Here is a 1,029-nt window from a genome sequence, read left to right as displayed (position 1 = left end):
GTGTGTGTGTGTGTGTGTGTGTGTGTGTGTGTGTGTGTGTGTGTGTGTGTGACATGCCCTTGTGGGGTTTCTTCAGGAGAGTGAGAATATAATGAGCAGCCAGTGGCAGGTTGACTTCCTAAAGCTCTGAGATCTACCTGTTGGGGAAACCAGGTGTAAAGGGAGCAGGTTGGGAGTGAAGAGGTGTTTTTTTTTTCTTTTTGGAGGGGAGAAAGCAGGGCAATTGGGGTTGTGTCTGAGGCTGGATTTGAATTCAGGTCTTCCTGACCTAGCCGCCCCCAAGAGGTGTGTTTTGCTAATATGAAAATAGAAACTTTCAAAGGAGGCAAATGGAGTGATTTTTCCTATTATAAAATCATTATTTTTGATTTATGAAGGGATTCATTCTAGGGTTTCTTTAAATAAGGAGTTCCCCTACTACATTTAAGATTAAGGTACAGCTATAATGATTTTAAAATATTACTATTGTAAGTTTGTTTTAGAAATCAAGGATACACACTTTCATTTTGCCTCTTGGTTTTGTTATTGTGACTAAAGATTAACATTTATATGGTACTTTGTGCTTTATTGAGTACTTTCCTTCTTACTGCATGAAAAAGCAGGACTGGTTTTATTGATAATGACACTGAAGGCCCAGAAACCGACTCACTGTCATATTGCCAGTGTCAATGTCAAAGCCTTGATTCATTCTTACCTATATTTTCTAACTCCAAGTCCAATGCTCTTTCCCTGTGATACCCTGATAGAATCAGTTTAGTATAGCACAAAACAGATGTGTCAAAGATGCCAGACTAAATCTGATTCAAAGGTAATTGGGAAATATTTAACAAAATAAATAAAAATGCAACAAAAATAACATAACATAGTAAAACAAAGTCAGTATTAGGCCTGCAAGAACCCTTGTTTACAAGGATTAGTGAACCCCATTTCTATTGGAGTTGGACACCAATTTAGTAAATGATAAAGGACTGGCCCATTCAAGTCCTACCTTTCTTTCTCTCTCTCTCTCTCTCTCTCTCTCTCTCTCTC

The 1,029-nt window shown here is 38.0% G+C and overlaps 1 protein-coding gene across 2 annotated transcripts in view; it reads left to right on the top strand.

Moving 5' to 3' along the window:
* CDC14A (cell division cycle 14A) overlaps positions 1–1,029 on the top strand; it is a 208,905-nt gene that overhangs the window by 3,252 nt on the left and 204,624 nt on the right. The gene's annotated exons all lie outside the window — the stretch shown is intronic.

This window comes from Petaurus breviceps, unplaced genomic scaffold (assembly GCF_028583685.1).
Source record: "Petaurus breviceps papuanus isolate PSGF00001 unplaced genomic scaffold, PetGlider_PUasm1.0 186, whole genome shotgun sequence".
In the NCBI taxonomy this organism is placed as follows: domain Eukaryota; kingdom Metazoa; phylum Chordata; class Mammalia; order Diprotodontia; family Petauridae; genus Petaurus; species Petaurus breviceps.
The sequence above is the reverse complement of the archived record's forward strand: the minus strand, read 5'-3'. Positions and strand labels throughout refer to the sequence as shown.